Source organism: Sciurus vulgaris (genome assembly GCF_902686455.1).
Source record: "Sciurus vulgaris genome assembly, chromosome: 17".
In the NCBI taxonomy this organism is placed as follows: Eukaryota; Metazoa; Chordata; class Mammalia; order Rodentia; family Sciuridae; genus Sciurus; species Sciurus vulgaris.
Genome location: NC_136478.1, coordinates 47,030,026 through 47,044,433, shown reverse-complemented (window position 1 = coordinate 47,044,433; position 14,408 = coordinate 47,030,026).

The following is a 14,408-nucleotide window of genomic DNA, read 5'->3' as shown; positions in this document are numbered from 1 at the left end:
ATCCCAGGACTGTGGGACTTGACATGCAACCAAGGTTACTTGCAGGATTTTTCACAAAAGTGCAATTAAAAATTCATTACAAATTGTTTGTCTTTACCTTAGGATGATTTTCCTGCAAAGCTTTTCACAGAGTCAGACCAGAAGAGAATCTAGCCACCTTCTTTATAGAGCCTCTGCAGATAACATCAACCCACTAGTTTCTCAAAATTTTCTCCTCTTTTAAATCAAATGAAATGAACATGGTTAGAAAAATACCAGTTTTAAATGGAAGCTTATTTTAAAATGGGTATTCAGTATGTAGTTGCTGTGGCAATCAACAGTACTTCCCCACTGACCTGGAGTTCCTAATAATAGGTATTTCTGGCCTGACCCCAGCACCTAGGCCTGTGCCATCACTGGGTGGTCGTAGTTGTCAAGTGAGCTGATGGGCAAGTCAGGCTGCTTGCATCATGGAGGTAGCAGGCAGGCACCCAACCCAACCACCCAATCACCAGGCCAAATAAAGACACCACCACTGAACAACCCTGCCCGACCAATAGGCTGAGGTTTGTTTCCATCACAGAGCTAGCCAGAGGCTTCTTCATAGGCTGGTGCAGGCATTTTGAATTACTCCTGAGGGTGTGGCCATCATCATTGGAAGGGCAACTCCCTTCCACAGACACCTACATGAGGCTAGAGAACCTTTGACAAGACCCAGGAGCCAAGAAAAGGAGGTATTGAGAGACTCGGGACCAACTCAGGCCACCAGGGAATATACCCCACCTGAAGGCCACCACCGGTAGAAGGCCAGCTTCCTAGTGGAAGTTCTCCAAGACTTCAGGCTACTGAAGGCTAAGAAATATCAGAAAGTACATAATCAAACTGATAAGGGAAGCAAATGAGGAGATGAAAGAGCAAATGTAGGCATTGAAGGATGAGATGAAAGGGCAAATGCAGGCATTGAAAGATCGCACCAATCAACAGTTAAAAGAGCAAATACAATAAGAAAAGGAACATTTCAATAAAGAGTTAGATATATTGAAAAAAAAAAACAAACAAACAGAATTCCTTGAAATGAAGGAAACAATAAACCAAATTAAAAACTCAATAGAAAGAATAACCAATGGGATAGAACACCTGGAACACAGAACGTCAGATATCGAAGACAAAATATTTAATCTTGAAAACAAAGTTGATCAAACATAGAAGATGGTAAGAAATCATGATCAGAATCTACAAGAATTATGGGATATCATGAAAAGGCCAAATTTAAGAATTATTGGGCTTGAGGAAGGCATAGAGAAACAAACCAAAGGAATGAACAAGCTATACAATAAAATAATATCAGAAAATTTCCCAAATCTGAAGAATGAAATGGAAAATCAATTACAAGAGGCTTATAGGACTCCAAATACACAAAATTAAAACAGACCCACACCAAGGCACAGTATAATGAAAATACCTAACATACAAAATAAAGACAGAATTTTAAAGGCCATTAAAGACAGAATTTTAAAGGCCACGAGAGAAAAGAATCAAATACAATAAAAAAAAAAAAAAAATAAAATTACATTCAGGGGAAAACCAATACGGATAGCAGAAGATATTTCAATCCAGACCCTGAAAGATAGAGGGGCCTGGAACAACATTATCAAGCTCTGAAAGAAAATGGATGAAAGAATCTTATACCTAGCAAAACTTATCTTCAGATTTGAAGATGAAATAAAATCATTCCATGATAAACAAAAGCTAAAAGAATTTACAAAAAGAAAGCAGGCATTACAGAACATTCTCAGCAAAATATTCCATGAGGAAGAGATCAAAACAACAATGTAAATCAGCAAAGGGAGGAACTACCCTAAAGGAACAACCAAATGAAGGAGAACTCAAGTCATGTAAAAAAAAAAAAATGAGCCAAATGACTGGGAATACAAATCATATCTCAATAATAACCCTGAAGAGAAACCATGGCATTTGCAGGCAAATGGATGAAATTGGAGGATATCATGCTAAGTGAGATAAACCAATCTCAAAAAACTAAAGGACGAATGATCTCACTGATAAGCGGATGAGGACATATAAGCAGGGGTAGGAGGGGTCAGCATTAGGGTTAGGGTTAGGTTTAGGGTTAGGGATAAGGTGGGTGGTAAGAATGGAGAAAGGAAGGACTGTATAGAGGGAAAAGAGGGGCTGGAGGGGTGGGGGTAAGGGAAAAAGTAACAGAATGAATCAAACAATATTGCCCTATGTAAATTTATGATTTTCAATTAAAATTTTTAAAAAATAAATAAATAAATAAATAAATAAATAAAAATAATAATAATAATAACCCTGAATGTTAATGGCTGGAACTCCAGACATAGACTGGAAGATTGGATTAAAAAGAAAAATCCAACAACTGGTTGCCTGCAAGAGACTCACCTCATAGAAAGAGATTCCAACAGACGAAAGGTGAAAGGATGGGGAAAACATACCATGCACATGGACATAGCAAAAAAGCTGGAGTATCCATCCTCATATCAGATAATGTGGACTTCAAGCCAAAGGGATAAAGAAGGACATTTCACACTACTTAAGGAAAGCAAAAATCAGCAAGACATAACAATCATAAATATCTATGCCCCAAACAGTGGCTCATCCATATATGTCAAACAAATCCTTCTCAATGCCAGATTCAAATAGACCACAAAACAATAATACTAGGCAATTTTAACACACCTCCGTCACAACTGGACAGATCCTCCAAACAAAAATTGAACAAAGAAACCATATATCTCAAAAACACAATCAACAATTTAGACTTAACAGACATTTATAGAATATACCATCCAACAAAGAGTACATACACTTTCTTCTCAGATGCACATGGATCCTTCTCTAAAATAGACCATATAGTTTGCCACAGAGATTCTGTTAGCAAATACAAGAAGATAGAGATAGTACATTGTATTCTATGAGATGATAATGGATTGAAATTAGAAGTAAATGACAGAGTAAAAAACAGAAACTACTCCAAACCTGGAGTTTAAATAATACACTATTTGATGATGAATGGATAACAGAAGATATCAGGAAGGAAATTAAAAAATTCTTACAGGTAAATGAGAACAAAGAAACAATGTATCAAAATCTCTGGGACACCATGAATGCAGTTCTTAGGAAAATTTATTTTATGCAGCACATTCAATAAATGAAGAAAAAATGAACAAATAAATGACCTAACACTACGGCTCAAAGCCCTAGAAAAAGAACAGAGCAACACCACAAGTAGTAGAAGATAGGAAATAGTTAAAATCAGAGCTGAAATCAATGAAATAGAAACAAAAGAAATAATAGAAAAAATTGACAAAACAAATAGTTGGTTCCTTGAAAAAACAAACAAAATCGATAAACTGTTAGCCACACAACAAAAAGAAGAAGAGAGAAAACACAGATTACTAAAATTCAGAATGAACAAGGAAATATCACAACAGACACAAATGAAATACAAAACATAATTAGAAGCTATTTTGAAAATCTATACTCCAACAAAATAGAAAATAATGAAGACATCAACAGATTTCTAGAGACATATGAATTACCTAAACTGAACCAGGAGGACATACACAATTTAAATAGATCAATTTCAAATAATGAAATAGAAGATGCCATCAAAAGCCTACCAACAAAGAAAAGTCCGGGACCAGATGGGTTCTCGGCTGAGTTCTACAAAACCTTTAAAGAAGAGCTCATTCCAATACTCCTTGAAGTACTCCATAAAATAGAAGAGGAGGGAACCCTCCCAAACTCATTCTATGAAGCCAATATCACCCTGATACCTAAACCAGAGACAAATGGAGGAAAGAAAATTTCAGAACAATATCCTTAATGAACATTGATGCAAAAATTCTAAACAAAATCTTAGCAAATCACATAAAAAATATATTGAAAAGATAGTGCACCATGATCAAGTGGGTTTTATCCCAGGGGATCCAAGTTTGGTTCGACATCCAGAAATCAATAAATGTAATTCACCATATCAATAGACTTAAAGTCAAGAATCACGTGATTATTTTGATAGATGCAGAAAAAGCATTCGATAAAATACAGCATCCCTTCAAGCTCAAAACACTAGAAAAAATAGGGATAGTGGGAACATTCCTTAACAGTGTAAAGGCCATCTATGATAAGCCCATGGACAATATCATTCTAAATGGTGAAAAGCTGAAAGCATTCCCCCTAAAAACTGGAACAATGCAGGGATGCCCTCTTTCACCACTTCTATTCAACATTGTCCTCAAAAATCTAGACAAAGCAATTAGAAAGACCAAGGAAATTAAAGGGATACGAATAGGAAAAGAAGAACTCAAACTATTCCTATTTGCTGATGACATGATTATCTATTTAGAGGAACTGGGAAATTCCACCAGAAAACTTTTAAAACTCATAAGTGAATTCAGTAAGTTGCAGGATATAAGATTAATGCTCATAAATCCAATGCACTTTTTATAGGTAAGTGATGAATCTTCAGAAAGAGATGTTCGGAAAATTCCACATTCACAATAGCTTCGAATAAAAATAAAATACTTGGGAATCAATCTAACAAAAGAGGTGAAAGACCTCTACAGTGAGAACTACAGAACACTAACGAAAGAAATTACAAAAAAACCATAGAAGATGGAACGATCTCCCATGTTCTTGGATAGGCAGTACTAATATTGTCAAAATAGACATACTACCAAAAGTGCTATACAGATTCAATGCAATTTCAATAAAATCCCAAAGATGTACCTCACAGAAATAGAGCAAGCAATCATGAAATTCATCTGGAAAAATAAGAAACCCAGAATAGCTAAAGCAATCCTTAGCAGGAAGAGTGAAGCAAGGGAATTGCAATACCAGTACTTCAACTATACTTCAAAGCCATAGTAACAAAAATGGCATGGTATTGGCACAAAAATAGACAGGTAGATCAATGATACAGAGTAGAGGACATGGACACAAACCCACATAAATACAATTTTATCAAACTATAAAAAGGTGCCAAAAATATGCAATGGAGAAAAGATAGCCTCTTCAAAAAATCGTGCTGAGAAAACTGTAAATCCATATGCAACAGAATGAAACTAAACCCCTATCTCTCACCCTGCACAAAACTCAACTCACAATGAATCAAGGACCTTGAAATCAGACCAGAGTCCCTGCATCTTATAGAAGAAAAATAAAACCAAATCTTCAACTTGTTGGCTTAGGATCAGACTTCCTTAACAGGACTCCCATAGCACAGGAAATAAAAACAAGAATCAATAACTGGGATAGATTCAAACTAAAGAGCCTTCTCTCAGCAATGGAAAATATCAGTAATGTGAAGAGAGAGCCTACAGAGTGGGAGAAAACCTTTGCCAGTGATACTTCAGATAGAGCGCTAATTTCCAGAATATATAAAGAACTCAAAAAACTCTACATGAAGAATACAAATAACTCAATCAACAAATGGGCTAAGGATATGAACAGATGCTTCACAGAAGAAGATCTACAAGCAATCAATAAACATGAAAAAATATTCAACCTCATTAGTATTAAGAGAAATGCAAATCAAAACTACACTAAGATTCCATCTCACCCCAATTACAATGGCGATTATCAAGAATACAAGTAACAGTAGGTGTTGGGGAGGATGTGGGGAAAAAGGTACACTCATACATGGCTGGTGGGGATGCAAATTAGTGCAGCCACTCTGGAAAGCAGTGTGAAGATTTCTTAGAAAACTTGGAATGGACCCAGCATTTGGTCCAGCTATCCCACTCCTTGGCCTATACCCAAAGGACTTAAAATCAGCATAGCACAGAGATACAGCCACAACAATGTTCATAGCTGCTCAATACACAATAACCAGACTGTGGAACCAACCTAGATGCCCCTCAATAGATGAATGAATAAAGAAACTATATACCATGGAATATTACTCAGCCATAAAGAATAATAAACTTATGGCATTTGCCGGAAAATGGATGCAGTTGGAGAATATCATGCTAAGTGAGATAAGCCAATCTCATAAAACCAAAGGATGAATGATCTCACTGATATGTGGATGAAGACATATATATGCGGTGGGAAGGGGGCAAGAATGGAGGAAGGAGAGACTGTATAGAGGGAAAAGAGGGATGGGAGGAGTGGGGGGAGAAAAAAATAACAGAATGAATCAAAACATATTACCTTAGGTAAATGTATGTTTACACAAATGTATGCCTATACTTCATGTACAAACAGAAAAACATGATGTATCCCATTTGTTTATAATAAAAATTAATTTAAAAAATAAAAGTATTATTAAACGTCACTATTTTTACCAGTCTAGTAGGAGATGAACTGTATTTCAATGTAGATTAAATGTGAAGTGCTTCTAAAAAAAATAGGTATTTCTGTAGAAGAGAAAACTCTCAGGAATTGATAGGGTATATCATTCTCATGAACATGCTGATGTAGGTATTTAATCAGCAAGTTCTTGAAAAAGAAAATAACCACACTTTAATGTCATGAAATTCAAAATATCGACTCTGGTAGTCATTTCCATGTAGTAGTCTTTTGGGACACAAACCAAGACTTCTTGCAAATGAAGTGAATTTCTACAACTGGGCATTTTCCATGTTCACCTCAATGTCAACTGGAAAACTGAGAGGTAAAGACAAAAGAGAGCTGCCCTTGGCCCTGCATTATCTCAGTCTATTTTTCTTTGCATTGAGATAGATATTATTTTTTAAAGGATTATATTAATTGGGGCTGAATACATATCTCAGCTTCTGCTGCTCTCATTTACAAGGAACTAGGGGTACTTAAAATCTGATTTACCTGTATCATTTGATGTACAATCTCAATATTAATGAAGCACTTTTATAGTAATTGCTAAGTTTAATGGATGTTCTGAGGAGTTATTGTGTAGAATTGGGTGAAGAATGTGGTTTCCGCATATTTACCATGGCTCTGGGAATTATTTGTTCTTTGTAGGGTAAGATATGACAGAAGAACCCATATTTGGAAGAACTGACATTGAAAGAATTAAATCAGAGATATTAGTTATGTGGCACATTTGAGGTTGTTTAAGCATTTACTAGAAATAAAAATAATATTGAATTTTGGAAATGTAATAGTATCTGTTTTTCCTCTTCATTAGGTATATCACAACATTATTTATATTTTAAATATTCTTCATATAAAATTTAGATTTTGCCCATATTGGTTCTTCTATTTTGTATTACAGCAGAAATGTTTTTGTATAAATTTCTGATGATGTGTTGCACTGTTTATTTGGTGAGCTTTCATTCTGTGCTGCATCACAAATTTGTACTTGTTTAAATTGAAGTGCTTTGGTGTAGGTGCTCTGCTGTAAGGAAAGCTTTTCTTCATAGGTCATATGCCTCAATAGCAAAAGCCACTTATGTGTAATCAGCTGCACAATGCAATAAAAAAATTGAACCAGTTATATGCAAGGGCATTGCTGTCCCTTGAAAGTTGAACTATTGTCAGTAATTATTGTTGCTTGAAGAATGGTCTCACACTTACTCATTCCTGTATTTGTATAGTATTGTGAAGTTGAATAAATGCTCTGGGTATTTTTTGAGAGACCTTTAAACATGGCAATGTTAGTTAGTGTCTTTTCACTAAAATTGGTTTTCATCTCCAACATCTTCTGCATTGAGTGCTCTAAAACTATCCTTTACTCTTCCCCTTTTAAATGTTCAGGTTTGAACATGTGTACCAATCCTCTCTTTCTATGGGATGCATGTTCAAAAATTGTGTTATGCCACTTTGAAACGTGCTCAACACACCATCATTAGGAAATTTTGTCATCCACCAATTTCACTTTTTTAAAGCATTTTTTTGCCAGTGTCAGTTAACCTGGACTCTAGTTTGCATCCTCCAGAGACTGTGAAAAGACTGCATTGTCACAAAGGCCTTGTGCCAGACAGGCAGTAGGCAGGTCAAGTGGTTGAAACTTTATTTGAAGACAGATTAGCCAGATACTTCTACATCTAAAGGTGAGTTGAAGGGCTCTTAGAAAATTCCTACCAAGAGAATATCTGAGTGCAAACATGTTGTAAGGCAGAAGAAAAGGAGTTTGGTCTTTGCAGGTGGAGAGAACCTAGGACACCTCTCCTGGCTTGCTACCTCTTTCCTGAACTCCATCCCACATGAGGAATGACTGACTCCCTCCTTTCAACACTAGGAATCACAGCAGCCACCCACCTGCACTTAGAATTCAAACTTCCCAGGTTCCAGCTCTCTCCTTTTTGGACATTCCAGGATAGCAGAGCATCCCACCAGAGTTAGTGTCATTTTCTTCAATTCAATCATCACCTAACACGATGAGGAGCAGTGAATGCTCCCATGCATTGAACTGTCAACTGCTATCATTCCCTGTGGTTGGTATGGCCCTAGGTCAGTGTGCTGACTTGGCCACATCCTGGGTGACAGCAGAACTGGAGGAGTAGTTTCAGTGCACAGTGCTGCTGGGGAAGGTGATATGCTGACTGACCCACTTGCCTGTCCCTGGCTCTTTGTGGTACAAAATCCGTGGATATTTGTCACCGCTTGCAGCAACAACTTGCACGAGTCTTATGGGTGGTGGACTGGAAACTGAGCTACTTCTATCTTTCTCTTTAGTGCACTGCTTTCTTGCTTGTTTGTTTATAGAGGATAGAGGAAATGAGGTTTACTTGCTTTGAGAGGAGAGAGAGAGAGAGACTTTGCTTATCAGAGAGAAAGAGAGACTTTGCTTAAGAGAGACTTTGAGAGAAGGACAGGCTTTGCTCAGAGCTTAGAGGAAGAGAGACCTGCCACGCCCCACCCAAGGTCTGCTGCTTCCCACTGGTGCATCCTGCATCCTGTGAACTAAGGACTTGTCCACCCAAGGTGCCCCAGTGATGCGTCTCAGTTATCTGCTCCTCAATCTGCCTTCCGCTGCTTTCTGCTAGCTGCTGTTCCGCTAGCTTTTCTGCTAATGACTGCTGTGTGTTTTCCCCTCTAGCTGCTGCATTGTGTGTCCTGCTGTCTCACTCCACCTACGCTTATATCACCTCCAGGAGGCGCAGACCAGGGCCAAGCCTCTTACGCAGATTAGGCCAGACGTTCCTAGCAGGCACAATTAGGAGTGCTTGAGAACACATGCGCATACATTGTGTGGGTGGACGATAAATCAGAGTGTGCTTATGTCAATTAACCTCCTCGCTGCTGATGTGATCAGGCGCCGCCCTGGCACGGTCAACATGGCACAGCCCCCAACACTTCCCCTTCTGTACCTCTCCATCTCTCTTCTGTCCTCTAGACCTGCCTCCAATTGGATCAGTGTGGCCATGTGGTCATGATTCCTTGTGAAGTCAAGCCAGGACAACCTCACGTTGCAGTCCTGGAGTATACAGCAGGATATCAGTCTTCAGCAAGTTCCCTTGTACTGGATGGAAATGGATGGACAAAGGCTCATGGGGCTGCACCCCAACACACCCTGGATCCTATTCACCTGGTAGAGAATGTTTAAATAGAATTTCTTGATAAGAGCATGCCACTGTAAATCACTCCCTTCACTTCCCTCTCACAATCACAGTTGTGCTGATGATTGTCTTGAGTCTTTGAATCAGTCACAACTTAAGGGTCTCTGGTTAGGAAAAACATGGCATCATCATGCATTCATTTAGCCTCCCTGTTGCATTAGGTGGCATTGTCGGTGCAGCCCGAATTTCAGAGAAGTCACTCATGTAGACCAAGATGCCCAAGGCACAAACCCCTCCTGAGAGAGACACAAAATACATTCTTTTACCAGAGCATGGAATCTCTGAGCCTTTCAATCCCAACATGCTGGATGGTACACCATCCCACTCTGAATATGTTGCTCTCTTATCATTTGGTCTATTGTCACAGAAGCATGAGTATCCTAGTTAGGCATTTTTTGAAAGGATCAAATCCAGGGTAGAAGGATTTTGAATGGGTTGCATGAATAACATTTGAAAAGATATATCTTTCTGGAAATAATCACACCAATAAAACTTGAGAGAAATTGATGCAAACATAACAACCAGAAGTTTAAAAGTTGCATGAAAATTTATTTTTTTCTGTCAGCAAAAACTGTGCCTGGAATCATAGATCCAAGAGCCATCGCCACTTCTCTTTGTCTATTCATATTTGCAGACAGAGTCTGATTAATTGTTCACCCATTCCCTCTTTCAGGAAAACTGTACTAGCCCTTGTGAACCACCTTCCTCAACCTCCCCATTCCTGAGATAGCAATGTCCAGCACCTCCACTGGACTGAGCATTTTGTGCAGATATCATCTGGTTAGAATTCAAAGTAAAGGGCAGGTGACATAGGAAGAATGTGAAGGAATGAGTTGATTGTACTGGAAGTGACTTGAGGTTCAGTTGGGAATGATTCCAGAAATTACTTTTATACTAATGAACTGAGCATATAATGTTTACCACATGTGCCTGCCTCTCCTTGTGCTGCAGGACACCATAGATCACTGGGATAATTGTCCAGTGTTCAGCTACAATGTTTTCCCTTTTAAATCTTGACAAATCTATCTCCATCATGTACTTCACTGACTTTGGGTCTTGCCATGCATCCAACTTTACTTGCAGGATTGTTATAAAAAGTGCAATTAAAATTTCTTTCCAAATTATTTGGCTTTTCTTTGGATGGTTTTCCTGCAAAGCTTTTTACAGAATGCAACCAGAAGAGGATCCAGTCACCTACCTTACAGAGCTTCTGCAGTTAACACCAACCTTCCAGTTACTCAAAATTTTCTCCTTTGTTAAATCGAGTGAATAGAACTTACTTGGAAAAGTACGATTATGGAGGGCAATGCTTCTGTGGATGGTTATGTGCTGTTTGACCCATGTACCCCTTTGTACCTCTCCATCTCTTACCAGTCTACTAGACTTGCTGTGGCTCATTTCCTGCAGCTGGATCAGGGTTGCCATGTGGTCATGATGCCTTCAGTGGCCAAATGAGTACAATGTCATCTTGCATGCCTGGAGTATAGAGCATGCTGTCAATCTTCAGCAGGTTCCATGTCCTGGTGGGAGCTGGATGTTTAAAGGCCTTGTGGGCCATGCCCAAAACACAATGGCTCCCCTTTTCCTTGGGGACCATATTGGACTCGCCTTTTTTGATAAAAGGAGGCCCCCCCACAACTCTCTTCCCTTCATCTTCCTTCTCACAATCCCAGTTGTGCCAGTGCTTGCCTTGAATCTTTAATGAAGTGGTCAGGACTGAAACGGTCTCTGGTTACTATGGTGTTGTTTCTCAGTTTTTATGTTACATCAGACAGTATACTCAGCTTACCCAGGATGTCCAGGAAGTCACTCATGGAGACCCAAATGGACCATGGCAAGCTTCTCTGATTGCCATGGGAACTGTGACATCATGGTGTGGTCATTCCACATTTCTATTACATCAGCCAATATCAGCAGTCCAGATAGGATGCCAGGGAAGCCACTAATGGAAACCCCCATTGCCCAGTACCCAGAAAATCGCCCTGGGGATGGAAACAAAGTGTATTCTTTTACAGGAGGCTGGAACATCTGAGCCCATCAAACCCAATATGCCAGATTCCAGTCCCTTCCACTCTGATTATTGTAGCTCTCCCATTCTTTGCTCCGATGTCACAGAAGATTGATAACCTCATTAGCCATTTCATTGAAAGGATAAAAACCAGGGTATAGAAGAATTAGGAGTTCAAGTGAATGAATGTGATTTTAATGGATATATATGACTTTGAGCAAATAATCACACTAATGAATCTGATTGAATAACCACCAGAAGTTTAAAAATTGAATGAAGATTTAATGTTTTCTACAAGTTAATATTTTGTCTGGGATCAAAGATTCTGAGAGCCATTACCTCTTCCATTTGCCTATTTACATTAAGACAGGGTGTGACTAAGTTGCTTAGGCATTCCTCTTTTAGGAAAACTGGACTTGCACTTTCTCAGTGACCACCATACCTAGGTAACAGTCAAGCTCCAGCACCTCTACTGGGCTCTTCATTTTGTTCAGATATCAAATGGTTAGAATATTTCAAAGAAAAGGGCATGGAAATAGAAAGTATGAGAAAGGAATTAGTAGCTTGTAATAATATTGCCTTGGGATTTTGGTGGGAATGATCCCCAAAATCACTTTTATACTAATAACCTGAACATATAATGTATCCCACATGTGCTTGACTTTCCGTGTGCCCCAGGACAACATGGAGAACTAGGAAAATTGATCAGTTATCAGCTACTAAATTTTCCTCCTTAAATAGAAATAAACCTTTCTCTCATGATACACCACAGGACCTGTGGATCTTGACATGTAACCAAGGTTATATGAAGGATTGCTCTCAAAAGTACAATTAAATATTCATTATAAGTTGGTTGGAGGGCTGGGGAGATAGCTCAGTCAGTAGAGTGCTTGCCTTGCAATCCTGAGGCCCTGGGTTCCATCTCCAGTACCACCAAAAAAAAAAAAACAAAAAAAAGAAAAGAAAAGAAAAAGAAATTGGTTGGCTTTGCCTTGGGATGGTTTTCCTGCAAAGCTTTTCACAGCATCTGACCAGAAGGACCAGAAGAGGATCCAAATGAGTCACTGGTGTCTGTGTGTAGGTGACACTGTTGTCCTTCACCCCTTCAGGAAGAAACCTGGTCAATAATTAAGCACCAGGTACATATTTAAAACTAATTTTGATTAATTCAAGTGGGAGGATTGTATAATATAGGAAAGTCCAACCTTCTCAAGAAATGAAAATGAATCAGATGTACACATAGGTATATTATTTCAGTCCTGTCTCTTTTCAGGTATATTATCAGACCTACTATTTTTAATTCACTAACTGAGCCAACATTGAGAAGTAAGCACCCTAAGGTTCATGTTTGAATTTGCATCCGTGGTGTTCCATTGAGTTCAGTGTGACCTTGATGCTAAATATGACGGATGATCTCATCTGTAAGATTTGGGCAGTCATATTACCTATATTCTAGAGCTATGATGTGTGAAAGAAGATGAAGTAACACAACAAATAGAGAAGTGTTTCTGACCTATAATGATCTCTATAGAAATGTTGGCCTTATGTATTAATGATGCAATTCCTTATACATGTGACTGAGAAGATTAAATTCAGTTATTTTAATATTGATTACCACTTTGTTGGATGGTATATTCTATATACATCTGCTAAGTCTGTATGATTACACAACTTGTATGCCTTTACTCCATGTACAAACAGAAACAACATGTATCCCACTTGTTTATGATAAAAATAAAGTTTAAAAAATATTGATTACCTGTTTTGTTGCCTCAACAAATTTCCTTACTGTTAGAGCATTTTATCAATATCTGTAGAAAGATTTTTTGTACTTTAGCACTGTATTTGAATCCCCAGGGTAAGTATCAATCTTACACACATGTTATTATCATGACCAGAATAAATATTCTAAGTAAACCAAGTTCAGTTATCAAATATTAGTATGAACATATTCTAATTGTTTTCTCCTCAGTCATCTGGAATCAGGGTGGTAATTGATGTCAGAGCTAAGATAGATTGAGAGTCATTCCATTTAAGGTTTTCCTTACAAATGAAGAATTTGACCCAAGCTCATAAAGGGCCTCCAAAATAATCCCAGTTTTCATCTTCATGAAGTAAGTGAATATATTTCTCCAGTTCACAAACAAGCATAAATTTGATAGAGAAAATTTGATTTTGATCTACTGATTAAGTATTTAAATACAAAGCATATCTGTGCTTTAAATTGTCTAAAATAGTATGTATTTTAATAATTTCCAGCCACATAATAAATGTATGTGTCATATAAAATCATGTGTATGTAGTTACATCATTTCATGACACTTTACACATGTAGATCTATAAGGTAAGATACTAAGGGAAATCAGAACATTTAAGTATTCATGAATATACCATTTAAAAATAATATCTACTTGGTTAATATATTGAAGTGTTGACTTTTATTTATTTTAATTGTAATCTAAATAAATAGATATGTGACCCAGCATTTAAATGTACACGTGTACACAGTGCAAAGTGATCAAATCAGGGTAAATTTTATCTTCTCAAATATTATCTTTTATGTTTGAAACCTAAAAACTCTTCTTTGGTTATTTTGAACTGTATGAATATTTATTATAGACTGTAATCATGCTATTGTGCTATAAAACCTAAGAGTTTCTTTCCACTCTTAACTGTATTGGGTATTTCTTACCCACTGTTTCTTTCACTTCCTTTCTTATCATCTAGGAAGATTTTCTGTTCTGAGCTTCTGTGTGATCATCATATTCAAGTTTAATTCATGTGTGCCAACATGCAGTACTTATGGAAAATGTGAACCCCCCCACTAGCAAAAGGCAATCTTATCCCCAAGTAACAATCAGGTCAAGTGATCTAATTTCCTCCATTCACTCATTTTG